This window comes from Juglans microcarpa x Juglans regia, chromosome 7S, assembly GCF_004785595.1.
Source record: "Juglans microcarpa x Juglans regia isolate MS1-56 chromosome 7S, Jm3101_v1.0, whole genome shotgun sequence".
Lineage (NCBI taxonomy): Eukaryota > Viridiplantae > Streptophyta > Magnoliopsida > Fagales > Juglandaceae > Juglans > Juglans microcarpa x Juglans regia.
Window position 1 is genome coordinate 19,242,158 of NC_054607.1, and position 16,381 is coordinate 19,258,538.

A 16,381-nucleotide genomic window follows, 5' to 3' on the forward strand; every position below is an offset into this window, starting at 1 on the left:
AATTCCCTGGCCTTGAAAATACCACCAAATTAAGTTTGATCAGAAAATATTACACTCGTGATCAGTACTTATTGAATTACTTAATTGATATAATATTATTATATTCTTACTCAATGATCAGCTATATTAATAAAAAGAAAGTGATCAATATATTATAGAAGATAAACAATTGATGAAAATTGATTCGCATGTATTCATGTGTAACTGCTGTATATATACAGAGTATTACAAATGTAAATAAAAAAGGAAAGAATGTAAATACAATTTATTACAGTTTACGTTACTCTATAAATGGAAAGATATATAAAAGTATTTTGGCATAAAATCATGCAAGTAACCGACGACAATGAGCTGTGATGATCTGATATTATTTTGAGCCATTATCTGTATATGCCCCCTCAAGATATGTGTTCCATTTGCAACACCAATCTTGGATGAAAGTTTCTGGAAACGCTGGCGTGATAAGCTCTTGGTGTGGAGGTCAACAAGTTGATCTTCGGTGCTAACATGTGAGACATTCAATACACCTTTGGCAACTAAATTTCGAACAAAATGTAAATCAATTACAATATGCTTCATATGTGAGTGAAAAACAGGATTGAGACTTAGTTGTGTTGCACCAATGTTATCACAAAAAATTGTTGGAGAGTTTGGAATTGGGATCTTTAGTTCACTAAACAGAGATGTAATCCAGGCCAGTTCCGATGCTGCAGTGGCTAAGGCTCTATATTCCGCTTCTGTGGAGGACCTTGCAACTGCACGTTGTTTGCGAGTGGACCACGATATAGGTGTTGATTTGAGAAAAATAACATATGCAGAGATCAATGTGCGATCAATTTTATTGCCACCCCAATCTGCATCCGAATAGCCATGCAGATGTAACTTGTCCGTATGTCTGATGACAATTTCGTGATGGACAGTAAGCTTGAGAAATCTGAGTAGTTGTTTTGTAGCTTGCCAATGAATTATACTTCATTGATGCATAAACTGAGCAAGCTTATTGACAGTAAAGGCTATATCTGGCCTTGTAAGTGCAAGGTATTGTAAAGCTCCAATCACCCTTTGATATTCAATGGCATCAACAGGTGAGGATCTATCATTGAGTTGTAATTTATCTTTGGAAGCAAGCGGAGTGTGGACTTCTTTAGCACCATCCATTTTTTTTGGACAAGGATGTCACGAATATATTTCTTTTGGGTTAGAAATAATCCATGTTTGCACGGAATAACTTCCACACCAAGAAAATAGTGGAGAAGTTCGAGATCCTTAAGTGAAAATCTTGCTCCAAGTTGACTGATCACTTTGTTGACAGCAGCTTTATCACTTGCTGTAATAATTAAATCATCTACATAAACAAGTAAATAGATGATTAATGTGTTTTGTTGAAATATGAATAAAGAAGGATCTGCTCGTGAGTTTGTGAAACCCAGTTCTAGAAGATAAAGTTGAAGCTCCTTGTACCAGGCTCGTGGAGCCTATTTTAGTCCATAGATAGACTTCTTTAGTCGGCATACATGCATTGGAGAATTAGCATCCACAAATCCTGGTGGTTGGATCATATAGACATCTTCATGCAAAGTACCTTGGAGGAAAGCATTATTAATGTCTAATTGCCGTAAGGACCAACCGCGACTCACATCAATGGTGAGTATAGATCGAACTGTTACCGGCTTGATTATAGGACTAAAAGTCTCTGTATAATCCAAGTCTAGTCTCTGATGAAAGCCCTTAGCCACCAATCGTACTTTATAGCGTTGAATACTGCCATTAGGATTTCTTTTTATTCGAAATATCCATTTGCATCCTACCAAATTTTGTGCTTCTGTTTTTGGAACAAGGTCCCAAGTTCCATGTTTCATAGGTTCCGTGAATTCTTCTGACATTGCTCGACACCATTGAGGATCTTTCATGGCCTGCATGACACATGTGGGTTCAATAGGTTGCGATAGAGGATGTTTGGACACCATATAAAGTTATTTGGGCTTGTAAATATTATTCATTGACCTTGTTGTCATTGAATGATTTCTTGAGCGCTGGACAGGAGCAGGTGGAGGCAAGGAGCTTGAATGAATTGAAGGTGATGACTCAGTTGAGGACTCAGTTGAGCGCTAGATGGTTTTCCAAGCACCAAATGCAATAGTTTAGCCCGAGTGCTTGCATTAGGAGGTGGAACAATTGGCAAGGATTGATTAGAAACAGAGCCACAAAATGGGAAGACATTTTCATCAAACTCAACATGTCTAGAGAGATATATTTTGGAGGATTCAAGATCAAGACACCGATAAGCACTTTGTGAGGTGCTGTATCCAATGAATAGACATGCCCGAGACCTGGGATGAAGTTTGGTTGGATTGTATGGTCTTAACCAAGGGAAACATTGACAACCAAATGTTCTTAATTTTAGATAATTTGGTTTTCAACCAAATAATGCTTCAAATGGACTTCGATTTTTAAGAATTTTGGTTGGCATTCGGTTTACTAAGTAAACAACAGTTTGAAAAGCATGTGACCAGTAAGACAAAGGGAGAGAAGCTTGGCGGAGTAGAGTAAGACCAATCTCCACAACATGGCGATGGCGACGCTCACTTGTCCCATTTTGTTGAGGAGTGTGAGGTGCCGAGGTATAAAAACTTATGCCATTTTGTGCAAGAAAGGAGCACAAGGCTTGGAACTCATCCCTATTGTCTGAATAAAATTTTTTGATTTTGTGCTGAAATTGGTTTTCAAACATTGTTTTTAAGTGAGGGAAAATAGAACTCACATCTGATTTTTTGCAAAGAGGGAAGAACCACATGTACTTTGTGAAATGGTTAATTTACATAATATTTGTAACCATCCACAGAAGTAAAGGATGCAGAACCCCAAACATCAGTGTATATATATATATATATATATTGTAAAGGATTATGGCTGATAAGTGAAGTGGTTCTAAAAGGAAGACGATGACTTTTATTGCATTTGCACGAGATACAAAGGTTTGTCAAGGAATAATCCTTAGCTAAAACAGTTAAGGAATTTTGATTGACAATTTGAGACACAATAGTAGAAGTTGGATGGCCTAGCCTCCGATGCCAATTGTTGAGTGAGACACGTTCACCTACTAGAGCAAGTGGTCAAGATGAACTTGTAGCAATTCGTATTGGAAGTGGATAAACAACATCTTGACATCTACCTCGAAGGAGTGTCATTCCCGTGCTCTGATCCTTCACAAAGAATTCAAATGGGTGACACTCAATAAAGACATTGTTAGCTTTTGTAAAGGAATGCACAGAAATAAGACTTTTATGAATTGAAGGAACACGTAGAGTATCGGGTTCTAAATTGAACGTGCAAGATTTGGAAGGAATTGGCACGGATCCAACATGTGTAACACGCAAACCTGATCCATCCCCTATAACCACTTCATCAGTTCCATCGTATTCAGAATGAATAGAGAGATTTGATAAGTCTAAGGTTATTGTGTGGGATGCTGCTAAGTCCACCAGCCACTTTTTGTCCGAGGCATCTCCATTGGTTTCATAGTTTGCAGATGGTGAGCCTTTGGTGAATGCAGGACATTGCTTGGCTGTGTGACCTTGTTCAGCATATAGTTGACAGGTTATAGGTGGCTTTCCTCCTTTGTCTCACTTGGAATAACGTTTGTCACCAATGAAATTTCTCCCTTGTTGTTTTCTATTGTAAAATTTACTTTGATTGCTGCAACATTGAGTGGAGTTGGCTGTTGCAACTAGATTAGCAGTAGCAGAGTCCATTCTTTTGAGACAGGTTTCATGAGCAACCAATAAATCATGAAGTTCTTCAAAATTTAGAGGGTTTTCTCGAGCTCTAATGGTCACCACAATATCCTTGAATTCTGTCCCTAATCCATTGAGAACATACAGTGTGATGTCATCTGCCGAGAGGGGTGCATCAATTACTGCAACTTCATTTGCAAGCATTTTCACAGATTGAAGAAATCACTAATAGATCGATTGCCACGCTGTATCAACGTGAGATCCTCCTTAAGCTGCATAACTCGAGTACGAGACTTGTTGGCATACAAGCGTCGAAGTCTCTCCCATGCTGCATGGGATGTTGCCACAGATGCAATTAAGGGCATCACAGTCTCAGAGACTGAGGCAAATATGGCATGAAGTAGGAGTTGATCCTACATGTACCATAACTTGTATGCAGTTGATGGTGGCGAATTGAGGTCACCGCGAGACGGGCAACGAGATGTGCCATCAATGAATTCCATAAGATCATATCCAATGGGAAGGGTGACAAACTGAGCTCGCCATGAAGGATAATTGGTAGGGGTAAGCTTCAAAGGAAGTTGGGTGCTGGCATTGACAGATACCAGGGGTTGTTGTTCTGTCGAAGAGTTTAAGGGAGTGTTGATACTGGAGTGTTTGAGCTGTTGGAAGCTGTAGGATTGAGGAAAAAATTTTACAGTCTTGCTAGAGAAGAGAGCTGTTTGATACCATATACAAGATAAACAATTGAAAAATTGCTAAAAAAGATTAATTGAGGATTTTGTAAGAATCTGCGCTTTTGTAAAGATATATATAAGGATTTTTTTTTAAAGCAGTGGGCAGAGCCCTGACGTTTATTATAAAAAAAATCCTCACTTTAGGCTGAGGAATACCATTAAAACCAATTCCAAAACCAAAAACAAAACCAAAACTGGCCAAAATAGAGAAAAAACAATGATGCTCCGACGCTTTACACGTATGTAGCGAAAGAAGACCAACTTTGTCAAGTTGAATAAGGCCACAAAGCTCTCTAGGCATGTCCCATAGTTGAGACCATTCGAGGCTATATATCACCTTCCACACCTTTCTTTGCTAGCCAATCTGCAACCGCATTCCCTTCCCTATACACATGCGTCACCATACAAAGCATTGAATCTATGAGTGAGATTAACTCCTCCCAAAAGTCTTCCAGATACCAAATTCCACATCTCTTTCGCAGTAACCAAGAGATCGCAACCTGAGAGTCCATTTCAATTTCCACTGAGCCAACTCTCAATTGTTTGCAGCGTCTAAGTCCTAGCAAAAGAGCTAAAAGCTCTGCTTTATTATTCGATCCATTACCAAGATGAGAAGCACAAGCATGGACCACATTACCATGAGCATCTATGATAATACCACCTACTCCTGACAATCCTGGATTGCCCAAGTGTTACCGTTGAAATTCAATTTATACCAACCTTGTGCAGGTTTGCTCCATTACAATTTTCTATTTTTTGACAATCATACATATGAGAATTTGGCTACATACAAATCTATGGGTTGATACACCACTTATAATCGGATCCATTACAATTTTAAAAAAGTCAAAACACCAATTATTTCTTAATTAACATAACTGATGTGGAAGGTTTGATCCGAAGTACTAGTGATCAAGAAAAGCCCTATTCCTTCAAACCAAAAGAGCACATAATTATTATGAGTTTGCATGAATTTATTTATATCCATCAGACTCTTCATGTATATATGCACCTCAATCTGTCTTTGATCTGTCAGATCGTGCATACTATTTGAAGAACAATATCAACGAGTAAAAACTCCTTATATGTCCTTAATTTATTTCATATACTAAAAGAGAAAAATTGCGAATGCTTTGGAGATGGAAGTCAGCTGATTGATCCCAAGACTTATTCCAAAAGTAGTAAAGATCATGCATGGTACTGTTTGGTTTTGTAGTTCAGCACACTACAACATAATTTGGTTTTTGTGATGGTTGAACAATAAAGTTTTTGTGACAGTTTGCTTATTTTCTTTATTACGACGGTCTATTGTTCAACCATCACAAAAAAAACTAACGGTTGGAAGTCTTCTGTGAGATGCAACGCTTGAACGTGATATTTTTTGTGACAGTTAAAAATTGTCGTGGAAAGTAATGTTTGAACGTATAAACCGACATTTGAATGTTAACCCAACTAATTAACGTTCGCATGTAAAAAAACTGACGTTCGTTGTTTTTGCTTCACACGAATGATATTTACGTTCGAACGTTAACTCAATGAGATTTGAATGTAACATTCGGATGTTAAAGGAGAAGAGTTTGAATGTATCATTTATACCGCTCGGATGTTAGTTTGTCGTTCGAACGTATCAATTCTCATCATTCAAATGTTTAGATTGTTTGTGCATTAAAACGTGTGAACGTAGTGTCTTACATTCGAATGTTTTGTTTGAATTCGCTACCATTTTGTTCAATTGTTAATTTGAACATGAATCAATGTTCGTTTGTTCTTTACGTGCAAACATTATAATCAGAAGTAGTAATTTCATAAAATTAAAAAGAATACAAATTGTTTCATATTACACCATTAATGTAACAACTAATATTGTTTTATAGAGTTGTAAAAATAGACAACAAAAGTTTCTAATACTGATAATGATAATGATATATTGATCATTTCTTTTTCTTTCCTCGCCCACTGCGATCCTACTGAATTGACATAACACGTTCCATTTGGACCATCATCTCCCTTTGCACTTGCTCTTGGACTTCAATGCGTATTATTTCATTGCGGTCTCTTTGTTCCTCCTGCATACGCATCCTTAAATCAAACTGTCGTGATAAGAGAGATTCCAGCTCTTGCTGTCTCGACTTTATTTGCTCAATTTCTTGGCGTGCTGCATCTAAATCTTTAGTAAGATTATTAACTTCAGAAGTCGAGGTCTTGGAGAATGAACCGACATGCTTGAAAGAACGTCCCAAATCTCTTACCAAACCAGATTTGGTCTCGAGCACTTGCGTGAATATGTCTATGCCCCTAGGAGAGGATTCCTCAGAGGCTAATTGGATCTCAATCATTTTTTCTTGCAATTACAACAAAAATATGATAATAAAGCTCACATATTAAAAGAAACGAGGAATGAAATATAATATGAATTCACATGTTGCATAATTTAGTCATAGAAAATAAGATCATTCACATAATTATTTTTAGCGACAAGATCAACTCACTCATTATGCTCATTAGTGTGAGTAGCAGTATAGACATGAATAATGGAGAAATTTTCAGTATCATCAAGTTTTTAACAAAGCCATATTAGTAAATTTAAAAAATAATATTAGTACTTAACTAAAAGAATATGATAAAAATGAGTGAGAGTTAATAAGTTATCAATTACCATTTTATCAGTAAGATGTTGGAATGACCTTGAGCCAGCCCGATGGTGGATTGTCAAAGCCGTTCTATTCTATACATTGATAGAACTTAAGTGCTGCAGGATAAATTAACAATGTTAAATATAATATATGAAACCAATATAGAGGTAAATAACTTATAGGGAATAAATCTAAAATACTTGATAATCTGGACTTGCGAAAAAATCACAACACGTCCTCCAATCGTCTAACTTCATTTTTTGAAAATGAGACTGAACAACCTCTTCCAACGTCTCAAACTTCTTGAAGTGGTTATGGTATCGTCCGTTGTGACATTGAAATAATGTAGTCATCAACTCATTCACAATTCACACATCCTCGCTACGGCCAAAATTGAGGTCGAATTCATTCTAAGAAGTGAATTGCGTCAAAAATATGAAATCAAAATATCTTTAAATAAATTTACGTTCATGTATAAACTCATCAGTGCACGACTCTGAATGTGATCCTTCACCTTATTTGGAACATCTCTTCATGATCACACATAAAATGAGGCATAAGCTCGGACTAATGTGTCAACATAGGAGGCAAGCGATGTTGCACGATCATCCACTCCTCCAGTGAAGTTATCAGGAATGTTGACCTTGATTTTTCCGTACCTTATATTTCTTTTAAGAGCAAGGCCACGTGTGTAGCCACGTCCGCGACGTGATAATACATCAGCTAATATTTTTAAAATAATTAAACACAGTCCCCAAAGTATTGAAATATAATTAATTATTAACAAAATTTTCTTACTGGTAGGTGTCAACTGGTTATCTGTATCCTATGCATTAACTTGTTCAAGAGCTGAGTCCTCAGTTGGGGAGTCATGAAAGGGGTTCGGAACTTGGGGGAGGAGGCACATTTATTCGTTGTCGTTTTGGTGGTATCCTTGAAAATGATTAATATTTTAAAAAAATTAGTACATAATAATTTATAAAAAATGTATTGTACTGTCAGCTATGTAAATAAAATACATAATACTTTTATTCTTCATCTCCAGATGTATTTTCCATGCTTGTTATGGAGGATGCCATATGTCATGGAGGATGCCATAAATACAATGTAATGTCACTCTGAACCGAAGCATCACTAATTCTATAGCCAATCAGCCTCCTAGCATCGAAGACACTTTTGATGGAATTCATGGTGTTCTAGTTCTTGGCCCCATCACCGATCAAGTGTTCCATCTGGGTGAGTTTAACATCAGACGATGTGTTGGTGGAGGAAAGAAATGAAACATTAAGAGGGAGATCTGAAGATTGAGAACATAAGATGAGATTTTCACAAGAATTTTCGAGAACAGATGAAAGAGAAATTTCTTTAGGGGTAACTTCTGTGGGCACTACCACTATCTCCTCCACCTATACTGCATTTTCTAGGCCTTCCTCTAGGACTTCATCTTCATTCTTCATTCCATTTTCTTCATGCACTATCGATTGTTGTGTTTGTTCAGTTGAATCCGTAGTTGGCAAGTCTTTTTCGTCTTGCCGCTCCAAGAGAGTCTGTTGCATTCCCACGTAATTTTGCTGCATTCTCTTACAATTTACTTGCATTCTGTCAAGTATTTCTTTCATCTCCAGCAACTTATCCAAAATCTTTTCCAGCAAATTTGTTTGCTGTTTGTTGAATCTTATCCCGTCCATAAAAAATCGGTGGCTCTAGATACCAATTATTATGATTCCCTTACGAATAGTAATACAATACAGAAACTAAGTAGAGTAAATGCTAGAAAGAAATATGCTCATATGATTTATCCGAGTGTACAAAGGGTATTCGAGGCACCCATAACCTCCATGAAAGAACAATGAAAACCTTCAGAAATATCCAGAATGATTCCCCCCCCTCTTCCTCACTTCCCCTTTTACAATTCACTCAGCACACTCAACGTAACCACCCAAACAAAAAGTGAAAAATGATAAAATGGATATAGACAACACACAAGAAAATAACATACTATTGTAAACTGAAAGGCCAGCACAAAACGCACAACATTGACCCTAAATAAACAACTCCAAACGCAACGTCTGATTTATTCTTCCAAACGACGTCGTCTCTCTTCTAGCTCCAAACGGCACCGTATCGAGTGATGTCTTCATCTTCACTTCAAGTCTTCATACTTCGACTTCTCCTCAACAGATTCACTTCCATGAAGGGTCATAACACTCTCCTCTGTCGAGCTCAAGTTCCATTTCCTCCCACCCTCTAAGCTCCTAATAGAGAGTTCTTGTTTTTCTCATGCCTCTAGTTACTAATATTTTTCACCAAGAAAAGGTTCTGGTTGTTGAGGCCCTGTAGTTGAGTTTGAGGCTCTGATTGTTGTTGTTGCAGAAAAGGTTGGCATCCTAGAGTTTTTAAATGGAATAAGGAAAGGGGTTGAGTCCCACATGGTTAAGTTTGAATCTGAGAATGCATGGTGACTTTCAGAAGCTGCTCGTCACTCCCACTCTCAAGCTCAAGAAACTTGGCATACCATGCCAACGGGTAGCCACGGTAAATTCTTCTTAGTTGTGCCTGCATGCATTAATGTCTGATATGCACAAAGGGGTTTCATGATTTCATCATAGTTGTGGGTAGATATATTTGTACATGCACAGGAATGTACTTCTACACAGGAATGTAAAATTAAATTATTAGTTAACATATGGTGGGTGTAGTTGTAAAATATGAAAAAAAATATTATTACTAAAAAATAATATTATATTATCATTTTGGCTTATAATTACCTAGTCCAATGCGGAGTTATACTTGAATAGCTTTAATTTTTAGGCAAAATATCTAGTTTTAGCTAAATTTTGGCTTTGGCTAGACCATTGCCATGCAATGCTCTAAAATTTTGCTTATTTATAATTAATTATATATATGTTATATGGTAATTAGATTTTTGTAGTAGTCATTCATGCAGTATATATCTTAATTAGAAGCTCAATATTATAATAATAATAATAATAATAATAATAATAATAATAAGAGTTACGCTATTCTCAAGCCGATGTATACAGAGCACACAATTTACATCAGTTAAATGAAAAGATTTGATTTTTAATTAAGATTCAAGTTTTAAAGTCTCCCTTTCAAATCAAATTATGCTATATAATTAAGCACTTTACTAATTGTGCTCTACATACCAACTTGACATATAATTTTTCTAATAATAATAATCTGCATTTTTTCATCCTAAGTTTTGGCCCATTTAATATCATTTATCTCAAAGGCTCTAAAAGAGATAGACCATATTTAATATATAATTGACAATTGAAATCTTTATGAGCATGAGCTGGAAAATCATTTGTGGAATAACACTAAGGGCATGCTTGGATATATAACAAGAATTCACGAAATTATATGGACTTGACACAATGAACCCATTTTATTTGAATTTCGCTTAATTAATTAATTCCTCAAGAATAAGCTTATGACGACTCAAAAGATCAATGAGAAAAATAAGATTTGAGTACTACAATATAATATCGCATGACTACTCATATAAAATGATAGTCTTTAAAAACAAAAGGCAGACAGATACTGCGCCATATATACGAGTGATCTGTCTTTTACTGTGTTTTTATAAGGAGAAAAAAAGGGGAAACCATGCATGTGACATATCATGATCTTCGAAATCGCCATTAATCGATTACGATCTTCAATAATGCCAGCTATAGCAAAGATCAGTATGATCTTGGTTTAGCATACATAGACCATCTAGACGAGCTTTCCAGTAACATTCAGTGCAACGAGATCCGTCTCTATGATAGTCGTAGATGTCGAGCCAATACAGTTTAGCACACCCATCGGTATTCCACCTAAAACTGCAATAGAACAGTGTGCTCCCAAAATATGTAGGCCTAAAGCTGAATTCGTAGTAGCTATTGTTGTAGTGCAGTAGATGCTCGCCAAGATCGTTATCCCGAGATTTGCAATGAAGTTTAAGATCAATACCCATATCCAATTCATTAGAGATTCTCACATGCACTTGGTCAAGTCCTGCAACCATATCAAATGTAGTTACAAAGAACACAAGCTGCAACATCAGAAGCAGAACATGATGAACTTTTGATGATGATGATGATCTCATGTAGTACTTCATGATAATTTGCTTGCAAGCAAGGTTTTAATATATATAGAGGTAGGTATAGGTACGTACTTTGGTACTGGTGAAAACTTAGATCTCAACTTCTTAACATACATGCATGGGTTTTATATATAATTTCTGAGGCTGCATGCATCCATCCACGTATAGTATGGGACTTTGCAGTACACAAATTAATTGCATTAGTTTTTGGTAATATCGATCGATCATGGAATGTATAGTACACAAAATTCCATATTAGATTCATGCATGCATGGTTGGTAAAGATGATCTGTACGTACGTACGTATTATATACATATAATTCAATATTATTGGTAATTAATTATTACTTATTGAGTTACTTAATTGATATAATATCAGGATATTCTTACTAAATGAGCTATATTTATTAATAAAGAAAGTAATCAATATATATATATATATATATATCTGTGTCATATCTAGATATTAAAATTAAAATCTCGGATTTAGGTAATTACGTACTAATTCATCGATCCTGGTTTAACAATTTCACATATATATATGGGGGGGTAGCTGATCATAATTAAGCCTTCTTTTCAAGAGGAGAAAATAAAAAGAAAAAGATTTCAATTATAAGATCAATCTGCGCTTTTGTAAAGATATATATTGAAATAACTGATTCTATGCCACCTTTTCACGAACGAAATGAGAGCACTTGGCATGACACTACAACGAGCAATGGAGGACACCTACAGAGCCATCGTAATTTACATCAGTAGAGCACCACACAGCAGAGCACTGCACAACCGAATGCAAGTTCTAGAAACTAACAGCAGAGGAATTTGTTACCGGTTCCTACGGTGCTTTTGTAACCAACTCAATTATTTGTTTATTCTTTTACATCATGTATAAATACCGTCTACAATAGACAAAATTTATTAATGAAAAACAGAGAGTTTCCAGCATATATTTCTTTTTTCTAACATGGTATCGAGAGCTTTCAGACCATAGTCTTTTTTCTTTTCTTTTTTTTTCATGATCCATGGCCTCTTCTTCTGAGCCTCCTCCCCGTCCTCCTCCTCCTTCTTCTTCTCCTCCTCCCCCTCCCACCGTATCCTCTTTCTCACACATCATCTCCACCAAACTTACCAATGATAATTACCTTCTATGGAAGGTACAAATTTAGGCTTATCTCAGAGGTCAAGACCACTTTGGTTATGTCAATGGGTCTCTTTCCCCACCCCTAGAAACCATTACTGAATCATCCACTATCATACCCAAAGCTAACCCCTATTTTCTTCATTGGAGGCGCACGGACCAACTTGTCCTTAGCGTTCTATTCTCCTCTCTATCTAACTCTATTATTGGTCACGTTTTTATCATCTACCTTTGCCCGAGCTCTATGGGTTCTCTTGGCTTCAATGTATGCCTCCCACTCCCAAGCAAAAGAGTTTCAACTGCGTTTTCAACTCACTAATTTTTCTAGAGGTGACCAATCGATTTCTGAATATTTTGGGAAGGTCCGTCTTCTTGCTAATTCTCTTGCTGCCACTGGAACTCATCTTTGTGACAAAGAGATTGTTACATACTTGCTAAATGGCCTTGGACAATCTTATGAATCTTTTATCACTTCGGTAACAAATAGAGCAGAGCCTCTCTCATCATATGAGTTGTACCAACTTTTGCTCATACATGAGGCGCGAGCAACCCACCTAACAAGGAATACAATATCTTCTGTTGAACCCACTGTCAACTTCAGTGCCTCAAGCGGGGGTGTCCAACGTGGCCGAGGCTTCTCTCACGATGGACGCCAAGGTCGAGGGAGAGGTTGATTCAATTCCAACTTTCGTGGTGGAAGAACCAACTCCTTCAATAATTCTGCAAATCCTACATCTCAGTATACTGCCCAGCACCTTACATGTCAAGTTTGCAATAAATCTGGCCACGTTGCTCTTCAATGCCGATACAGGGTTGATCACTCCTATCAACTTGATGCTCCAAGATCCTTTTCTGCTAACTACACTGCCCCTGCATCATTTTCTGATTCATCCTGGTATCTGAACTCGGCAGCTATGCATCATATAACTAACGACTTGAATAACTTGAATATTTCTTTTGAACAATATAGTGGTGGTGATACAATACGGGTTGGAGATGGCAGTGATCTTCCCATTTAACATTTTGGTGACTCTTTTTTCAAACCCGTGCCTTCTTCTTCTTCATTTTCACTTTGTAATTTGTTACATGTTCCTTCCATCACTAAGAATTTAGTCTTTGTTCTTCAATTTTGTATTGATAATTCTTGTTATTTTGAGTTTCACTCTTCTCACTTCTCTGTGAAGGACAAACACATGGGGACTCTCCTCCTCACATGGCCAACACATAATGGTCTCTATGTCTTTCCTTCCACAATCACTTCATCTCCATCCACTCATCTTGGCGAAAGAACCACTCTAGAACAATGGCATCGCAGACTGGGGCATCCCTCTCTAGCATTGGTATCACGTGTTCTGCACACAAGATGCTTGCCTTTTTCTTCCAGCACTACAAATTTTAAATGCCCTAATGTCCTCTTGCTAAAAGTCATCAGTTGCCCTTTTGTAATGTTAGGCCCAATATTCGAGGCCCTTAGAATTTATTTGTGCTGACTTATGGGGCCCGACCCCTTATGTTTCACGACTTGGTTTTAAATACTATCTTTCTTTTGTTGATCATCATACACAGTATACATGGTTCTTCCCACTCAAATTAGAATCAGATGTTACACAAATTTTCAATACCGCTTTGCCTTATCTTGAAAGATTATTCAATTCTAAACTTATAAATTTTACAAATAGATGGTGGAGGTGAATTTAAACCATTAACTCCAATTTGTCAAAAATTAAGCATCACTCATCGTCTCTCATGTCCTCTCACGCACCAACAAAATGGCCTTGTTGAAAGACAACACCGGCATATAGTTGAAACCGGGCTCGCTTTATTGGCTCATTCCTCACTATCATTCTCCTATTAGGTCGATGCTTTTAAAACTGCGGTTTACTTGATTAATCTTCTCCCCTCACCCACTCTAAAAAATAAATCACCACATTCTCTAGTTTATAATTCTTGGCCCATAAATATTAAAGGGGCTTTATTAGAAATCTCCTAACCAATTTCAGAAAATAATAGCTTGTGGGTTTATTGAAAGTAGACCCTTATATGTAATCTAGGCCTAATATAAAAAAATCCATGTTTCACCATAACAAATTTTGGGCCTGTGACATTTTCAAAATTACCCATTAAATCTCAAATGGGCTTCCCATAAATATTAACCTCAATAAATTAATAGTTCTCGGCCTTGGGCTTGGGCTTGGTGCTGGGCCTAGGTGTTACTAGAATGGTCTCTAGAAAAGTTATAAATTTCTAACTAGTGGAATGCTCCAAGCCACTGAAAACTGCAGTACTAGAACAATGTTCTTCCCCAAAAGTTTGAGTGGAATTCGACCCTTTGGAAGACTGATTACATGGACGCCAAGATAATTATCTGCAGACTTACAATGGTTTTGAAACATCCAAACTTGACCACTTCAGTCTCTGAACTCACTTACAAAGTCTGACCTTTTCCCCGAGATTGGTTCATCACTCACAAACCAGCCAGTCGGCGGTTTAGTCAACGAAAAGCAAACACAATACAAGTACGAAATGAGCTAACCAACCAAGCTTGGAAATAGGAAAAGACTACCTAAAGACTCGTGATCCGCTTGTACACTGTAGGTGCTTTCCTTCTTTTTTTTTCTCTCTCTTTTTTTCCTTCTTCTTCTTCTTCTTCTTTTTTTTTTTTTTTTTTTTTTTTTTTTTTTTTTTTTTTGCAGTGGGATTTTGGGTGAGGTACGATGTCCGATTCATTCAACCTATTCTTTGTTAGTGCCTGCTCCGATTCTATAAAACCAAGACTCCAAGACCTACGAATGATTCTTTGACCATATTTTGGTAGTACCACCACATTCTCTTTCCTCTAGCTATTTATAGCCAACAATCATACCTACAATCAAGGATATTAGAGATACTACTTAGGTGTGTATATATATATATATATAAATGCATATGTAAAAAGGACAGATGCACTAATTTATGGGAGTGGGTCTATCTCTTTCCTTGCTCTATGTCGTATCTCTACAATGTGTGTGTAAGAACAAATTTTAGTTTGATACAGTTCCATCGCAAAGCACAGTCTCATACAAGAAATGCAAGAAAAACTAACCAACCCACATAAAAGTTCCAGCATTGAACTAATTTCCAAGGGGTAAAAAAGTTGAGAAGCATTTTTAGATACTGCTTAGTTTAAGTATGTTCATGCAAAAGCCACGTAATTTTTTGACAAAGCAAGAAAAGAAAAAAAAAAACAAAGGAAAAAGTTTATGCCATTCTCGGATGAGAAAATACCCAAAATCAACAATAAAAAAACACATATCCAACAAATACAAAACTACAGATCCAAGAAACACAAAAACACACAAGATGATTCATGCTAGAAATGGAGAGATACTGGAAAACGAAATGGAGAAAAAAAAAATTTCTTTCCAGTTCTTACCCTTGTTGGCGACCCTAGACGGCAGTGGAAGTAGAAGACGAGTGGTGAGAAGCAAGAATGCAAGCTATGCGACGTAGTCGTGTGGAAGGAGAACCGAGCTGGGGGGAGAACGAGGGGGGAAGGGAAAAATTTTGGATTTAGAAATGAGTTGTTCTAAAACACTCGTTTCATTTAAAAAAAAAAAAACAAATTACATGTAAGCTAGTGTGTGGAGGTTGCGTAGAAGGACTCAATTGCATTTGGCAGCTACTTAGAGCTAGGCAAATGCCAGTGAATTAAAAAATAGGTCTCATTTTTTGGTTAAAATTGTTGCATTAGATTAGCTAAAAGGAACTATGTGAACCTTTGAGCTGCAGTAAATTAGAAGAAAAAGTCATATTTGGCATGACAATGTTCATAGACCACATATATATATTATTCTATAATAATTCTGCACAATTACAAGAAATCTACCTTCCCACATGAATCTACTCCCAACACTCCATTTATCTTTTTCACCATTTCTCCCTTCCCTTTAAGCGGCCCTGACACTCCCTCGCTCTCTCTTTCTCTCCATTTCTCTCTGTTTTCTTTCTCGGCTTAGCTCAAGAATAGTCAGCAGCTAGGACAATCG